Source organism: Megascapheus bottae, chromosome 25 (assembly GCF_031878675.1).
Source record: "Megascapheus bottae isolate mThoBot1 chromosome 25, mThoBot2.hap1, whole genome shotgun sequence".
NCBI classification, from domain to species: Eukaryota; Metazoa; Chordata; class Mammalia; order Rodentia; family Geomyidae; genus Megascapheus; species Megascapheus bottae.
This window is the reverse complement of record NC_143533.1, coordinates 17,222,841-17,240,824: the sequence shown is the minus strand read 5'-3', so window position 1 is coordinate 17,240,824 and position 17,984 is coordinate 17,222,841. Positions and strand designations below refer to the sequence as shown.

Sequence of the window (17,984 nt, the reverse complement as noted above, 5' to 3'; positions counted from 1 at the left end):
AAAAAATGTAAAAGAATCTAAAGAGTTTTAGCTATACTTTTGAGCCAAGTACTTGAGGGATATTTGAGAAATCAATGAGTATAATTAGATAGAGGCCAATCAAGATTTTAAAAATTATTTTTCTGGTCCTGGGACTTGATCTTGGGGATTGGTTACTGTCCCTGAGTGTCTTTTGCTCAAGGCTAGTGCTCTCTACCACTTGAGCCACAGCACCACTTCCAGCCTTTTCTGAGTAGATTATTGGAGTCTCGTGAACTTTTCTGCCTGGGCTGGCTTTGAATTGTGATCCTCAGATCTCAGCTTCCTGAGTTGTTAAATTGCAGGCATGAGCTACTTGTACCTGTTTTAAATAGTTTTTTGTTTGTTTGTTCCTTAAGACAAGATCTCATTATGTAGCCCAGGCAGACCCTGAACTTGCAATCTTTCTGCTTCAGCCCCTCAGCCTCCTTTGTGTTGGAATAATAGGCACATGCCACCATTCTTAGCCTGATTTTTTTAAACTTATTGTCATTTGTTCTACCTCATCAGGGTATTTTTGTGAGAAACTGTCTGATAGAAGACAGTTTCCCTTAGTTGCTGTACAAATGACCATAAATCAGGTATATTGAAGCATCAGAAAAACATTCTTGAGGTCAGAAACCCAACATCAATGTGTTGGTAGGTCTGCTCTCTTGCAGCTCCTTAGTCTACTTATGCATTGCTTCTATATCTGGCATTCCTGGGCTTGTAGAAATGCTCACATGGCTTTTTCCCTTGTGTTTTTCATTTCTATCTGTTTATTTTAATAAGGACACTGTACACCTTAAATCTAGAATGAGACTATTAGTTACATCAGAAAAAAAATAACTTTATTTTACCAGGCACCAACAGCTCACACTTATAATCCTAGCTACTCAGGAGTCTGAGATCTGAATATTGCAGTTTGAAGCCAGGACAGAAAAGTCTCCAAGACACTCTTATCTACAAATATCCACCACCATCCCTCCCCCCCACACACACATCAAAAACCGCAAGTAGTGTTGTGGCTCTAGTGATAAAGCTCAAGCCTTGAGCACAAAGAGGCTCAGGTAGAGGCCCCAGATCCTGAGTTCAAGACCTACAACCAAGAAAAACAGCAACAACAACTTTATTTCTAAGTAAGTCATATTCACAAGTAATGGGAGTAAATACATAGACATATTTTCTTAGGTCAACACTCAACTGCTAGCTACAGTAATGAAAATCACACTATGCTGTACTTTCATCCTATAAGTGATTATTTTATATTTTTTTTCCACTGTTGCTTTCAAGCAGACAGTAGGGTTTTATTGGGTCAGTACAAGTGTGGCTTTGATTTTCCATGGATGTCATCATGAATCACCAGGAACACACCCATTTCTATAGCCATCACTAACAAGGTCATCTAATGAGTCTAGACCTTACATGACAAGCTAAGAGAAATCACTTACCAAAAAAAAAAAAAAAAGCAGGCGGGGAGTTAGGCCTAGTGGTAGAGTACTTGCCTGGCACGAAGGCCCAGGTTCGATTCCTTGGTACCACATACATAGAAAAACCTGGAAGTGGTAATGTGGCTGAAATGGTAGAGCTCTAGCCTTGAGGAAGCCTAAGGACAGTGCTCAGGTCCTGAGTTCAAGCCCCAGGACTGTCAAAAAAAAAGCATCTTGTACTAATATTTTGAAATATAATCATCAAGTCAGGTTGAAATGTAAAAGAAAAGAAGACAGTCTCTACAAAAGACAGAAAATAAAGAAGTAGTAGATGCATGCAATTGTAGCACAAGGGAGGCTGTTGATGTATTTTCTCTTTTGTTAATGCTACATGGTCTGATTATTGTTGTTTTATGGTAAGACTTTTAGCCAAGTTGTCTTGGACCTCTGATTTTTGCTTTCCTTTTTCAATATTAAATTGACTATTCTAGATCTTTTACACACACCCCTACCTTTCTCACTGGTCCTGGGGCTTGAACTCTGGGCCTGGGTACTATCCCTGAGCTTCTTTTTCTCAGGTAAGTAACTCTACCACTTAAGCCACAGCACCACTTCCTGCCTTTCTCTCTCTCTCTCTCTTTTTTGCCAGTCCTGGGCTTGAGCTCAGGGTCTGAGCACTGTTCTTGGACTTTCTCAGGGCTAGAGCTCTACCACTTGAACCTAGCACCACTTCTGGCTTTTTTCTATGTGTGTGGTGCTGAGGAATCGAACCCACGTCTTCATGGATGCTAGGCTAGCACTTTTCCTGTAGCCCAAACTCTCAGCCCCTGCCTTTCTCTTTTTAAGAATCAATTTTCAACATCCACAGAACAATTTGTTGTGATATGAACTAAGTTTGCATTTAATCTGTACATCAAGTTGGGAGACACAGCTTGACAATAGTAAATCTTCCTGCTTGTGAACATAGACTAGCTCTCTATCTGATATTTTCCATGAGTTTTAATTTTGCTTATACGTAGTTTTACATTTAATCCTGTCTTGTTTTAGAATGCTGTGATAGAATACCATACACTGTGTATCCATGACAGAAGCTTCTTTCTTATAGAGATTAAGTGAAATCACTCTTTTAGTTTTTAGTTGGCCAGATTTTGGGTCTTGACAAGGTAGAGAGGGTGGGGAGAAAGAGAGAGGAGAGAGGAGAGAGGAGAGAGACAGAGAGAGAGAGAGAGAGAGAGAAAGAGAGAGAGAGAGAGAGAGAGAGACAGAGACAGAGAGAGAGAGAGACAGAGAGAGAGAGACAGAGAGAGAGAGAGAGAGAGAGAGATCAAGTTCTTATGTCTCTTCTTAGAAAGTCACTACTTCTAGTGAATATCTGTAATCCCAGCTCTCAATAGGTTTAGCAAGAAGGATCATTAATTTGAGGCCAGTCTTGGCTATATAGGGAGACTGTCACAAAAAAGGCATTTCCATTTATGAGGGAGGGCCTCATAATAACTAAATCACCTACCTCTTAATATTATCATAAGTATGTTTAATATTTTAATATATATATAAAGGGACAGCCATTGAATATATAGCATCCTACCTTGACCTCTCAAAATTCCTGTCTTTCTCACATCCATTTCATCTCAATAGCCTCAAACTCTAAAGGATAAAATACAATACCTTCTCTAAATCCTGTGAATGAGACTAACAGTAAGACTCACCTTGAGGCAACATCACTCTCTAGTTGTAAAGGTGTGAAATCACACACATGTTTCCAGAATACAATAGTGAGGGAAGGGTGAGTTAGACATTCCCACTCTCAAGAAGAGCAGTAGGAAAGCAGGGAGGGGTATAAGTCATAAGCAAGTCCAAAACCTAGCAAGGTAAGTAATGTCTATAGAATGAAAAAATATGATTTTTTTATTCCCTGTGCTTCACTCAGATAAAATGAGCCAGCTACATGCTGCCGGAAGGCATACCAGCCAGATCTGCTTTTATATATTTCTCCCATATTTGCCAGGCTGTGATGATATATGTCCCTTACATCCACCTGGGTCACTAGGAAATAGACTTCCCATGAGGTCCGGAAGACACAGTAGCTATATTACTAAAACTCTGTGTTGATATGTTACATTTTGATAAGCTTCTTTGGCTCAAAGCTCTGCCTTCTGAGACACCACTGGAGTGGTGGTCCTGCTTCCATGGCTCTGTCTAGCAGAGGTTATGTGTCCTTGACAGAGTCAAGGTGGTTTGCCAAGCTAAAGTTGCATATTCATTGCTCTGTTGGACAGAGTTACAAGCTATGGGTAGCCAAGCCTCCCATGGGGAATAGGCACTGCACTACAGTGTTGAGGTAGAGGTGGTCTTGAATCGTAGGCCATGCACTTTGGTCTTGTAGTAGAAATGACAGGCCTGATGTTCTCTAAATGATTGGTGGATATCTTTTTTCCCTCTTGTTTTAAAGAACAGTGAGTAGTCCCAGTTGAATAGTTCTGAGATGCAGTTCTATTGGGTCTAAGGAGTCTGACATTCTTCTTTTCCTTATCCCAGCTGGCAGTGTTTCTATTGTTATCATCCCATGATCATTCTTGCTTTTCTTTTGAGATGGCTCCTTAGATCAATTGTTCACAATGCAGCCGGTCAAACTGTCAAGATTTCTACAACTTTAGGGTTCTCTTATGAACCTATCTTCTGTTTTGTAATATAGACTTACTGATAATTTTTCAAAAAGTTTTTTTGCCAGTCCTGGGGCTTGAACTGAGTGCCTGGGCATCGTTCCTGAGCTTCTTTTGCTCAAGGCAAACACTCTACCACTTGAGCCCACAAACCACTTTTTCCTGGTTTTTTCTGTTTATATGGTACAATGAGGAATTGAACCTCAGGCTTCAGGCATACTAGGCAAGCCTCTACCACTAAGCCACATTAACAGCCCAATATGCCAAATTTTAAAGTTCTCATTCACTGTTTTTTGCTTCACAATTCCATCTTCAATTCATTTCATTTCATCTCTACTTGCACTGTACTATAAGCAGTAAGGAAGAACCAACCTGCTCCTTCAATATTTTGCTGAGAAATCTTCTCAGCTAAACATTTGTCTTTTCTTTTTTTGCCAGTCCTGGGGCTTGAACTCAGGGCCTGAGCACTGTCCTCGGACACTTTTTGCTTAAGGCTAGTGCTCTGCCGCTTGAGCCACAGCACCACTTCTGGCTTTTTCTATGTATGTGGTACTGAGGAATCTAACCCAGGGCTTTGTGGGTGATAGGCGAGCACTCTACCACTAGGCTATGTTCCTGGTCCCTAATTCTATGTCTTATAAATTATATTTTTTTTCAAAATAAACCACCACCAATAAAAATCCAACAAACTGTAACATGAGCCCTACTCAGGTTCTTTGCCTCTTTTGTAATGTTAGCTTTTTTTCTACTTTGGTGAATAATATATTTCTTATTTCCATGAGATCTCATGAGAGTGACAATAATCTGTATGTAATTGTCTTTGTATTCTCCAAGAATATGAACTGTTTTCTCCCCCAGTCCCCATTTCTCCAGGGAAATAGAATCAATAGAACATATGTTTATAAAGAAATATATTCACTAGAAGTATTGCCTAATGTGATTATAAAGGCTGAGAAAGAGCTGGGAATGATGATGGTGAGAAAAGATTTAAAGTTACAAGAATGAAGTCACAAAATTCTTTAGTCTGAGAGAAACATGAGACTGTAATAATTTAGGTCATTTGGTCTAGTGTAGCAGGTTTCTACAGACTCTCTGACACCATGAACATCATAAATAGCTCCAGTAAAAGCCTTTTCCTGTTTATTACATTCTTACTGGGAATGTATAACGTAAGTGGCTGACAACAAACCAATGTCCTGGGCTGTTATAATTGACCAGTGCAATTGCAACGACCAATTTGTTGTAACCTCTTTCCTGTTTTGTTTATTTGTTTGTTTGTTTAGCATGTGCCAGTGAGGGGTCTTGAATTCAGAACCTCAGGCTCCTATTTGTTTAGATCAGGTCAGGTTCCATAGAAAGCTCAATTCTGGGGTGTCTGTAGCAAGATCCTACGTCAATTAATAAAAGCAGAAAGAGCCAAGAAAAAGATAAAGAAATTTTAAAAGAAAACAGAAATCATAAATTATAATTGTGTTCCCTGAAGAATCTAGTATTGATCCTCACAACTTTCACTCACTGTCTTGGTTGCTCCCTCTAACTGCATGTTCTCAAACAGTCTGATAAGGATAGGAGATCAGGACATGATAATACAATCTGCTATTGCTTTTTTCCAGGCTCAGAGAACCCATCTGCTTAGGTGTGTCAGGAGATTGAGGACTGGTTGGTGAAGTTCCAGGGAAACTAGGTCTGCAAATAAGTGTGTGTAGTCTCTTTTAATGACAAGATAAACTGGGTGCTGACAATTATTCTTCTCAAGACATTCTCATAAGAAGTGCAAGTGTAGCAGAACACACTTGTACTCTCGACATTCCGTATGCTGAGGCAAGAGGACTGAGAGTTGGAGGCCAGCTTTGACCACATAAAGAGATCCTGTTTCAAAAAAAAAAAATCCAGTATACAGAGAGAAAGCCTAGTTTTTAATGGGATTGCTACTCGAACTAGGACATAGCTACTCCTTTGTGCAGCTACAGAGGTTTCTCCTTCAGTTCCATCAGTCTTCCCATTTCCAAACTTGGTGCTGATTAAAAAGCTATTCTTTTTGTTGGTTTCTGCAGCGCTTCTGGATTCCTTTCAGGGTGAGAAATACGCAGATAACAGCAGTGCACTGCTCTAAGCTCATCTGCCAACTTCCATCCAGAGAGCACTAACATTTTATGTTAATCTTTATTTTTTTCTGGATTTTACTGGTTATAGTAGAACTTTACCTGCAATATAGGAAAACAGCGAAGTACACTTCCCTTCCAGTAACTGAGTACAGAAGTCACATATTAAATTCTTCCCAGATGTTTACACTGCTTCATCACAGTGCTTACTTACAGTGTTACTTGAAGCTCCCTCCCTGAACTGTATTTTCCTGTGCTTATCTTGCTCTTTTCTGTACACGCTCCCTTTCACATACTTTGGCTGCCCTCTCACCTCCTTTCCCAAGCAGCTTTAAAGGCTTAGGGGTGATGAAGGTTCCCTCCCATTTTGGTTGTTTTCCTCTCCTTTTTCCTCACTCTAGCATTCAGGGCACTGGCTTCTCCAGTCTGCTTTTCTCTTTGCTCCTCCATTGCCTAGTGTTACAGCGCCATCAGAAATGTGTTAGCAGAAAGATCTCTGCACACAAATTTCTTATAGGTTGTAATTCTAGCTTTGGTGTAGTCACTGAGAAGTCTTCTAAAGAACGTTCAATGCAGGAAGGGTGGGCACAGGAGGAATGAGAGGAAGAAAAGTGGGGTCCCAAGGAGGACCCCAAGCAGGATTAACATGTTAAGTTTGTTTTGTTTTGCTTTTGTCAGTCATGGGGCTTGAATTCAGGGCCTGGGCATTTTCCCCAAGCTCTTTTTGTTTGAGGCTGGTGCTCTACCACTTTGAGCCATGGTACCACTTCTGGTCTTCTGGTGGTTAATTGGAGATAAGAATCTCATAGATTTTCCTGACCAGGTGGGCTTCAAACTGCAATCCTCAGATCTCAGCTTCCTATAATAGGCACCAGCCACTAGCACCTAGCTTAGAGTCAAATTTAAAAATAAACAAAATATCTTTCTGTTTCCAAACTGTTTCTTGTATTCTATATTATCTGATTTATTTGTATTCATAGGCAAACAACTTCACATTTTTTTTTATCAGACAAAGATTAGGCTTCTTTTTTTCTTTTTGGTGCCACAAGAAGTGAATTTCCAAAGCTGGGTACTGATGGTTCACACCTATAATTCTAGCTACTCAGGAGGCTGAGATCTGATGATCACGGTTCAAAGCCAGCCCAGGTACAAAAGTCCATGAGACTCTTATCTCTAATTAACCACCAGAAATCTGTTTAAAGATGAATATAATTTTAAAAAATTCCTGAGGCATTGACAGATCATTAGACCTAATTCCTGAATGGGCAGAAAGCTTTTTCTTTTCTTTTTTTTATCTTTTTTTTTTTTTTTTTTTTTTTTGCCAGTCCTGGGCTTGAGCTCAGGGCCTGAGCACTGTCCTTGGACTTTCTCAAGGCTAGAGTTCTACCACTTGAGCCTCAGCACCATTTCCGGCTTTTTTTTTTCTATGTACGTGGTACTGAGGAATCGAACCTGGGTCTTCACGCATGCTAAGCAAGCACTCTACCACTAGACCAAACTCTCACCCCCCAGAAAGTTTTTTATAGAACAGCTTTCTGAATTTTCAGAAGAGACAGGAAGGTAGTCATAGAAACTTTCAGCATTCTCTCTGGCAAATTAAGTGTGGAATTATTAGTAGGCCATATTCACTTCTTATGATTTCAAAATTGTATAGCTACTATTTTTTTTTTTGGCCAGTCCTGGGGCTTGAACTCAGGGCTGGCCACTGTCCCTGAGCTTCTTTTGCTCAAGGCTAGTACTCTACCAGTTGAGTGACAGCGCCACTTCTGGCTTTTTCAATTTATGTGGTACTAAGGAACTGAACCCAGGGTTTCATGCATGCGAGGCAAGCACTCTACCACTAGCCACATTCCTAGCCCTGTATAGCTACTATTATTTTTGTGTCTTTTGTGATCTTTTTTCTACCTTCAAGTCCCTCTGGAATCACCAGGACAAACATTCTGAGCAAGGAACTTATTGAACTTAAGGTCTCTAGAAAACACATGGCTGTGAGTACATTTGGAAATCAATCAGGATAGTTTTCAGGCAGGTGGAAAAGCAAAAGAATTAAACTGACCAAATGGCCTCTGTCACCTGACCTCCTACATAGGAGAGAAGTGTCAGTTCCTGTTAGGAACTTGAGCAAGAAGTAATCAGGAGGCCTCTGTTATGCTAGAATTTTGCCTCAAGTTAGGAGTCAGGTTGCACTTCCAGCTGCCAGATAGCACTACACAAAGTTCCCACAAAACACTGGAATGTCTGAGGTAAGAGAGCTCTTTGTACATTAAGGAGGCAAAAGAAAAAGGTTGGCGGCATAATTCTATCTCTAAGCCAAATCCGGATAATGTTAAAGGACTTAGAAATAACTCTATTTAACTTCTTGTTTGCCAGAATTAGAAGTATTTGCACTGGGAGGTGTGGCATTCTGTCTCCATCAACTGCTTACATTAAAGTGAATTTACATATACATAGATGAAGATTCAAAATATTAAAAGTGTGATTGTAGAAAAAGGTGAGAAGATGGCAAGAAAAGTCTCATTTGCCTTTTTTTTTTGACAAAGAGAATGCATTGGTGTGTGTGTGTGTGTGTGTGTGTGTGTGTGTGTGTGTGTGTGTGAGACTATGGATTGAATCCTGGGCCTCACATGTGCAAGGCAAGTGCTCTACCACTGGGCTATCCCAGCAATCTAAGAAAGTACTGTATGTTACCAAGATTTGCTTCAAGACTTTCCTCAATCTCACATGGAACCTACAGTCTACTGCCCCTGCCCTTTCCATCATGGCCCCAATCTCATTATGCCCTTAGTCTTCCGTTTTTGTTTGTTTTGTTTTTGTTTGTTTTGCCAGTCCTGAGGCTTGAACTCAGGGCCCGGGCACTGTCCTTTGGCTTTCTCAAGGCTAGCATTCTACCACTTGAGCCACAACACCACTTCTGACTTTTTCTGTGTATGTGGTACCAAGGAATTGAACCCAGGGCTTCATGCATGCTAGGCAAGCACTCTATCACTAGGCCATGCTCCTGGCCCTTGCCTGTCCTTTTTACTCAATGGAACATCTTGCTTAGTATTTTCTTAATTTGAGTAATCAGTGGAAACTTCTATATGCTCCCATCACCCCAATTCTCTAAGGATTCACACCAAGTAAGTCCTTAGAAGATGGTGCCTTCTATGGTCCCTGCTCTAGTTGTTTACCTCAGGAGCTGCGTATTTACTGGGCAACCAGGGATCATCTAGATAGCACTGTTGGAGCTGAGTGTGGTGCTGCATACTTGTAATCTCAGCATCTGGAAGGATGAGCTAGGAGGACAAGATTTCAAGGCCAACCTGGGCAGACTTTACAGAATAAGACTCCATCTCAAAAAAGTTAAGTCTAGGGCCAGGAGTTTGCCCTAAGGTAGAGTACTTACCTAGCATGCACAAAGACATGGGTTTGATTCCTTGGTACCACATACATAACATACATAGAAAAAAGCCAGAAATAGTGCGATGGCTCAAGTGGTAGAGCTCTAGCCTTGAGAAAACCCAAGGACAGTGCTCAGGCCCTGAGCCCAAGCCCAGGACTGGCAAAAAAAAATTAAGTCTGTTCCTTGGCAGCAATTCCTCTCTTGTCTTGCTGTATCCCATTTGTTTGAAACTTCAAAGGTGACATAAGCTTATCTTTAAATATGAATATATATTCCTTGTCCACATTACTGTTGAACTACAGTTCATAGACATCACTGGGCCAGCCTGACAGGAAGTTAGGTGTACAGAATGCTTTTGTTTGCTTTTTAAAAAACTGTTGTTAGCCCTCTCCAGCTGTCACCAGAGCCCTGCCCAGTCTGCAGGTGTATGTCCCAAGGGTAGGGTGAGATCCCACAGGTCAGCACTTGTGTAGGGCCATCCACTGAATAGTGCCCTGCTTTCTGCCACCTCCTTTAATGTCCATTGGAAGAAGAGGCCATGGTTCGTCTCAGAAAAATAATACTGGGCATATAAATAATAAGTATCATTTATCAAGAATCTGTTATGTGCCAGGTGTTTAACAAGGTCACTTAATTCCCACAATTGCATTCTAAGGAGAGTTTTGTTGTGCTTACTTTATAGAGTAGAAAACTCAGGCTCAGATTATGTAATTTGCTACAAGCACCATTACTTTAGCAAAAGCAAAAAAAAAGGGTGGAGTCTGTGTGGAGGCTCCATGTACCTGGGTTCAGTTCACAGCCCATGCTATTCTCACCAAACTACCAACCTATTCATTTATGTCCACATGAGAGCACAGAGCTCCCTAAAGATCCTGAGCATAAGCCTCTTTAGCTTCCAAGAATGCTGGGAGCTACCCAGATCTTTCATGTCTTCTTTTAAGTTTTACAATGTCTATTAACATGTTCAGTTATGTAAAACAAGGGCATTAACAGGGTATGATAATTACACTTTGTATGTGCTTTCATTTCTATTTGGATATATAGTAAGAATCCAAAATTTAACCCATATAAAGCCATATTCCTGAGGCCTACACTTTGCTCATATTGTTTCCCATTTTCCTTTTCTACCATGCTAAAGATTGAATTCAGGGCCTTGTGCCTGACAGGAAGGTACTTCACCTCCGAATTGCATTTTCAGTTGTCGTTGTTTTTTTTTTTTTACTAAGTCTTACAATGAAGCTCAGATTGGCCTTAAACTGCATACATATAGAACCCAAGCTGACCTTGAACTTGTCATCCTCTTCCTCAGCCTCCCAGTTGCTAGGATTAGAGATATGTACCATGATGTTCAGCAGTCTTCCTTCACTTAATAAGTACTCATTCACTCTTCTAGATGCTTCAGTAAAAAAATTATAACATTCAAATTTTTCTTTCTGTAACAGAACATCAGAAAATTCTGAAGTCTCTCACTTTGAAATATAAATACACTAAAACCCACCAGAACTGGAAATAAAATATACCAATGTTTGTTTTTTAACCAAGATACACACACACACACACACACACACACACACACACACACACACGTCATTTCTTATTACTCCTACTGCCCTGTTCCAAGTTCCATTTTATGCTGGCCTGAATGACCTCAATAACTTGCTTCCTGCCTTTATCTTTGTCCTCCATTTAGCTTTTGTTCACTATTACAAGCCAGAGTAAGCATTTAAGACAAATGTTAGGTCATATCATTAATCTGTTCAGTATCACGTACTCAGTAGTATCATCTCATGTCATTCAAAATAAATCCCAAAGACTTTATAATGATTTATATAACTATGGATAGCTGAGACTCTCACCCCTTCCCTTTCTGAATTATTTCCTACTTCCTTCCACTTACCTCTGTAACTCTAACCACTCAAGTCTTCTTTTCCCCAAAATGTATCGTGACCACTTAAGTGTCAGTACTTTATATTCACTGTGCTAAGAGACCTATTCTAGATTGCCCACATGACTTACTCTTTTGCTTCCCCTTAAATCTCTGCTCAAATATCTCTTTAATAATGAGGCTGTCCCTTTAATAACTGTGGTAGCTAGTGTCCAAAACTGGTTCCCTACTTAGCCATGTCTTGCACTATTCAAAGCCTTGCATAGGCCTGTTTGAAACCATACAATGAAGATACCTGTATGACCTCCAAGGTTGGGTCATAAGAGGCCCTGTGGTTTTCATCTGAATTTCTTGGAACACTTGTTTCAGGGACAGTATGGAAAATTCATGTAGAGACAGAGTTATGCCTGGCCAGATTCCCACGGTTCCAGCTTTTCCAACTAAGAGGCTAGTCATATGAATTAAAAAGACATATTGAGCCAGGTGCTGGTGGCTCATGCCACCAGATCTCATGCTGAGATCTGAGGATTGTAGTTCAAAGCTGTCTCAGGCAGGAAAGTCTGTAAAACTCTTATCTCCAATTAACGACCAGAAAACATGATGTGGCACTGTGGCTGTAAGTGGTAGAGTACTAGTCTTGAGGGAAAAAGCTCAGGGACAGCGTTCAGGCCCAAAGTTCAAGTTCCATCCCTCCAAAAAAAAAAGACATATTATTAAATATGAGGCCTTGGATTTAATTCCCAGCACCACAGCAGACAAATAAATAAAATAAATGCTTGCTGTTTAGCATACCCAGTATATGGGTATATGGTAGGATAGAGAAACCTGAACTAAGAAGGAAAACAGGAATCAGGCAGATTCCATAAAACTTCCCCTAAACACAACTCAAATGGAGATAACTATCAGAATCAGTCCAACTCTGCTGAGAAAGTCAACCTGCACTGTGTGCTCTACCTTTCTTTTATTTCTGGAAGGACTAATTCTTTCTCATTTCACAGGTCGTTGTTATAGAGGTGCTCACTCTCCCATACTAAAATATGTATTTCTTACATTCCTAGGGTCCTGTGAATGAAGGACAATAAATTGGCTGAAAACAATAGGAACTGAATGTTTAAAGTGATCTTGAAGTTTGCAAGCAAGAATTTTGGGGGCCTGGCAGCATGACCTAGTGGCAAAGTGTTTGTCTAGCATGCATGAAACCCTGGATTCAACTTCTCAGTACACATACACAGAAAAGGACACATGTGGTGCTGTAGCTCAAGTGGTAGAGCACTAGCCTTGAGAAAGCTCAAGGATAGTATCCTAGACCTGAGTTCAAACCTCAGACTAGCAAAACAAAAAAATTGTTGGTGTTGAAATACAGTTCAAGATCTCATCTCAATCACTATGTAGAAAAAACTGCTAGCATAAGGATGTTCTAACTGTTATCTTGGTTTACCTGTTTTATTGGAGACACTTCTGGAGAAAGAAGGAAGACTGAAGTTTGTACTTTCTTGAAGAAATATGTGTGAGCAGGACAAACTCTAGCCTGGCCTCAGGCTATATCTCATGTCATTCTATGGCAGGGTAGATTTGGTCTGAATGCCTGGGCTCTTCCAAGTCACAGCTTCAAATGTCTAAGTAACATCTCCTCAGTCAAGAATGTACATTCTCCTCATGTAGAAGGAATAGGCTCACCCTAGCCCTTTATACTCCCTGGGAGGGAAGAGTGACATTGCCTCCACCTGTAAAGTGACAAAGCAGGCCAGGGTAGCCTACCAGCTCTGAAGATCATTACAGCATGAATAGTTAGATAGCTTCTTCACCTCATTTAACTACATGTAGGTTTCTCCAGTGTGTGATCCATGTCACAGCTGGGCTAGGAGTCTTCCTACCTCAGTTGGGTAATTTCTCCAGAATAATTGATGACTACAAGGAATAGTCAAGTTCTTACTTCCTTCTTGACTGAAAAATAATCTAGCTTTTCAACATTCTCTTTTATTTTTAGTTCCCTGATTTCCTCCTGAGCATCCTGTTGAAACAACTCTATCTACGAGGTGAAAAGACGGAGATTTACTCTTTATAACAAATATAAGCCAATACATTTTTTTTTGCCAGTAATGGGGCTTGAACTGAGGCCTGAGCACTGTCCTTGGCCTTTCTCAAGGCTAGCACTCTGTCACTTGGGCCACAACACAACTTCCAGTTTTTCTGTGTATATGGTACTGAGGAATTGAACCTGGGTCTTTGTGTATGCTAGACAAGCATTCTACCAATAGACCATGCTCCCAGCCCCATAATTTTTTTTTAAAAGAAAGAAAAGAAGAAAAAGTAAATTGAGATTTAGAAAGGCTAAGATCAACAAGATTTGAGTCAAAGATTCACATGTAAATTCTGTATTCTTTCTTGTGTAAAAAAAAGATTATAAGCTCACAAAGACTTTGAAAGACATTTCTTAATATGGACTCAATGTTGAACATGCCTGTGTGGTTTTTTTCTCTGTGGAGAAGAAACTAGTTTCAAATCTTCATGTAACTGTACCTGGAAAAATAGTAACCTAATATTTTCCTATAAATTCTGAACCTTAGTCTATGGGAGCTTAAAGTTAGAAGCAAACTTCAATAATTACTTAGTCAAAATATAGTATGAAGAAGAACGGAAAATAATCTTAATTTAAACAAACATGCATCCTTACATGCTATTTTCACAAGCACATTATTGATAAATGACTCAAAACAAAAATAGCATTAGAATATCATGTCCTAGAAGGTATAACTGCTTTTTAATTTTAATACAAAATTGGAAGTTTGAAACACATGGTTGAATGAAGATGAAAAAGTTATTTTAAAAGAATGTGAAAGTACTATGAAGGTTTTAGCTTATATAAGGACTGAATTAGTTTTGTAGATTCTTCCCAGTAATTTGATTTTGGGTTCAGATTATCTCATGTGATTCTCTTGTGAAAACAGAAGTTTCAGCCAAGCACTGACATTTGAAAGAAAAACAAAACAAAAAAACTTCTTTTTCCTTCAGGGATAGTTGGACGTTCAATAATACAGCTACACACACAGTAATTAAATTTAGTTTCTAACTGAGTTAAATTTTAACGACTTTTTATGGCTGGGTAATAAACTGTATGTAAATGAGTCATTGATGGAGATTTTAGTTTATGTAAAACGTCAAAAAGTAGTAGTAACTGATACAGTGAGAAGAAAAGTGGTCTTAAAAATACATGTACTACATCTAATTCAGTCATGATAGGTTTTTGGTTAAATCCTTACTTAGGATCTCTGGCTTTCAGTTTCCCCATCTGTAAAATAGTATGTTTGTTTGGTAATTATAACTAGTATTTGTATCATGCTTATGTCTCTAAAAATCTTTCTTGTGTGTGTAAGATTTAACTTAAATTTATAATTCTGTGAAGGACAGTACAGTTACCCTCATTTTATAGAGAAATTGAGGATCGTGAAGGCCAAAATATACAATCCAAGTCATGCAGGTTGTAAATGGGAGAGCTAGCATTCAGCCTCAGCTTCTCAGATACAAGACTGTGTAGCTAGACACTATGCTTACCACCTCTAAAAGTCTGATACAATAAGGTGGTGTTTACCCATTACTCAATTATAATCAGACCTTCAAAGTACCTTAAACACTATTCAACAGGTACAACATGTTCTTTGGCCCGTGGGATTGAATGCTCTTATGGTTCCACAGCAGGAGTATCCAATTAAATGCTTAGTTAATAGCCAACTTTATAGCCAAGCTATTAGAAAAGTCACATTACACTGGCCCTGTCTTGTCAAACCAGCCACATTTAAGATTTCTTTCTGATTTATGTCCTCTGCTCTTCAGTGGAGTGAGTCACTGGGCTACTGTGAAAATGAATTCTCCAGTTACTCCATTACGACAACCTGCTAAGAGTCCCAACAGAAGCCAGAATAGTTATAAGTAAACCCTGGAAAGCATATCTATATCTATATCTATACATATCTATATCTGTAGATATAGATATTTTTTGGTGGGTCATGGGGCATGAACTCTATGCCTGGGCGCTGTCCTGGAAAGCATATTTATTTATTTTTCTTTTTTATTAAAAGATTTTATTAACATTGATTTTTTACATCATAAATAATGTTTCCAAACATTATTTAAATTTTTAAAAATTTCATAGCAGGTGTTCTACCACTTGAGCCACACTCCCAGCCCTCTGTGATACATTTAAGTCAAGGTGTTTCAATTGTTGGGCTACTGAAAGTTTGTTTTGTACTTCTATAAATTCTGTTGTGGGAGAGAAAGAAGTCAGGTAAGAATAAGATCAAGAAAGTCAAGGTGGAGGATAAATTACTACGGTTATTATTTTGACTTATCCAGGAACAGAGAGAATATCTTTTAAGTCTGATGCCAGTATTGGTGTATTTTGAAATGTTCAGGGCCTCCTTACCGGTTTATGTCTGCAAAATTTCCAAGTGAAAGTTTCATTTGATAGTCACTTTGGGATGATCCTAGCTTCAGGACGCAGGGTTTTCCCCCATGCAGTTAGGTAGCCATCTAGTGACTGGATTTTGGAATTTCAACTTTCTTCTAGCCACAAGAGAAGCCATTAATTCATTCTGTGGATTCAGATGGGGAATGAGAGAAATTAGATTGGCAAACCTCCCCTAATAGAGACCACGTTAAGTACCACTTTGCAAGTCTGTCTTCTGTCCCCTGCATTTCTCACATGTAGCCTCAAGTTCTGACATTACCTTACAGTGTCACAAAATCAGAGATGTTAAGAAATCAATTTCAACAATGAGGAAACTGAGACCCAGTACAACTGAGGTAAAGTGAAGGACATCATTTACAATTTCACTCATTTATATATTTATTTTATTCATCTATTATCAAATATTGTTCTGCTAGTTGTTGAGGGAGCAAGGAAAGATAACACACAGGGAGCATGCAAAAAAGAGGGCATTGGAGCAGTCATAGACTATGCAAATGGGCTGCTTGTATCTGACCTGGGCATAGTGAATCTTGTTTAAGTCATCATATTTTTTTTTGCCAATCCTGGGGTTTGAACTCAGGGCCTGAGCACTGCTTTTGAGCTTTCTCAAGGCTAGAGCTCTGTCGCTTGGGCCACAGTACCATTTCTGGCTTTTTCTGTTTATGTGGTACCGAGGAATCAAATACAGGTCTTCGTGCATGCTAGGAAAGCACTCTATCACTAGGCTAAGCTCCCAGCCCATCTTCTCTGTACTTTTTAAGAATGTGATGTGTGGGCAGAGAGCTTAGCCTAGTGGTAGAATGCTCACCTAGCATACAAAAACCCTGGATGGTTTGATTCATCAGTACCACATACACAGAAAAAGCCAGAACTGGCTGTGGCTCAAGTGGCAGAGCGCTGTCCTTGAGCAAAAAATGTGTCCAAGGACAGTGCCCAAGCCCTGAGTTTAAGCCCCAGAAATGGCAAAAAAAGTACAAAAAAGAAACAAACTGGGAGTATATCCATACAGTGAAATATTATTCAGCCATCAAAATGAAGAAAATGATTAAATGAAAAATAAGCCAGTCACAAAAGGGCACATACTATATGATTCCACTTATATAATTAGAGTTGTCAAATTCAGTCTCTGAGTGTGGGAGATAAGTAATGAGAAAAGTATTTCTTAAAGAGTTTCAGACTGAAAAGAAGAAAAAGTCCTAGGTATGTAGTGCTTGTACAACACTGTGAATGAATACCCTATTACTGCAGAGAGCAAACCAATTACTGCATAGTTCCATACAATATAACATAGATAATTCTTGTAATGTTGAGCAAAAGAAGACAGACTATAAAGGGTTCAATAGTGTGATTCAGTTTAAAATAATCCCTGGGTTAAGTCAGGATACCTTAGCTTATACCTGTCACCTTAGCTACTCAGGAAGCTGAGATCTCAGGATCTCTGAAACCAGCTCAGGCAGAAGAAGTCTTTGAGACTCCATCTCCAATTAACCAGCAAAAAGCCCGACTCAGAGCACCATCCCTGAGCAAGAAAGCTGAGCAGAAGCAGGACAAAAGTCATGATAGTGGTTACCTGTAAGAAACTGGAAGATTTCTCTCCATATAAGCTGCCAGCCATATTTCTATTTTTTCTCCCTTCTCTTTTTCCTTATTTTCCTTGTTTTTTCCCCTTCCTTTTCTTTCCTTCTCCCCCCCCCCATACTTCTTTCTGCTTTTCTCTTTTTGTGTGTCTCTCCTTTCCCCTCTCTGCATGTATGCGTTTATGTGTATTTTATTTCATTTATTAATTTTTTGCCAGTCCTGGGCTTGAGCTCAGGGCCTGAGCACTGTCCTTGGACTTTCTAAAGGTTAGAGCTCTACCACCTGAGCCTCAGTACCACTTCCAGCTTTTTTTCTAAGTATGTGGTACCGAGGAATAGATCCCAGGTCTTTGTGCAGGCTACGCAAGCACTCTACCACTAGGCCAAACTCCTGGCCCCCATTTATTTATTCCTAAATTTTATTTGTCAGTCCTGGGGCTTGGGCTCTGGGCCTGGGTCCTGTCCCTGAGCTCGTCATCTCAAGGC

At 39.6% G+C, this 17,984-nt stretch overlaps 1 pseudogene across 1 annotated transcript in view; it reads right to left on the bottom strand.

Annotated features, from left to right (window-relative positions):
* Positions 1 to 17,984, bottom strand: part of LOC150046483 (coiled-coil-helix-coiled-coil-helix domain-containing protein 2 pseudogene) — a 43,595-nt pseudogene that overhangs the window by 21,362 nt on the left and 4,249 nt on the right. The window contains exons 2-3 of the transcript XR_016539698.1: positions 15,877 to 16,045; positions 10,855 to 11,004 (exon numbers count right to left, since the gene is read on the bottom strand). The product of XR_016539698.1 is annotated as a coiled-coil-helix-coiled-coil-helix domain-containing protein 2 pseudogene (transcript). The remainder of the gene's footprint in view (positions 1 to 10,854; positions 11,005 to 15,876; positions 16,046 to 17,984) is intronic.